Consider the following 390-nt stretch of genomic DNA (forward strand, 5'->3'; position numbering starts at 1 on the left):
TTCCTTAATGCATTTTGTCTTAGTTTCTGTGGTGTACTGTAGATCTGTGATTGCAGGAACATTTTTGAACACCAGAGTCTTGACCTGTGTTTTCTCATAATTTTGTTGTTTTAGCTATCTGAGCACCATCGGTACCTGTTGGAAAGATAACAGGAGAGTGTGATCCCTGTCATATGCATGTAGCAAATACAGACATTTCACTAATTAACACTTCTTTATCAATGAAATTTTCAATACAATTCTAGTCCTCTAGCCTTAATATACAAAGTTTAAACATGTTTTTAAGTGTAAGAAATGCATACTGACATTTATGCACTTTATATTAAATATACATACTATATACAGGTACAGAACATACTTTCTATAACATGTCTACCATCCACATAATAT

Source organism: Penaeus monodon, chromosome 15 (assembly GCF_015228065.2).
Source record: "Penaeus monodon isolate SGIC_2016 chromosome 15, NSTDA_Pmon_1, whole genome shotgun sequence".
Classification (NCBI taxonomy): domain Eukaryota; kingdom Metazoa; phylum Arthropoda; class Malacostraca; order Decapoda; family Penaeidae; genus Penaeus; species Penaeus monodon.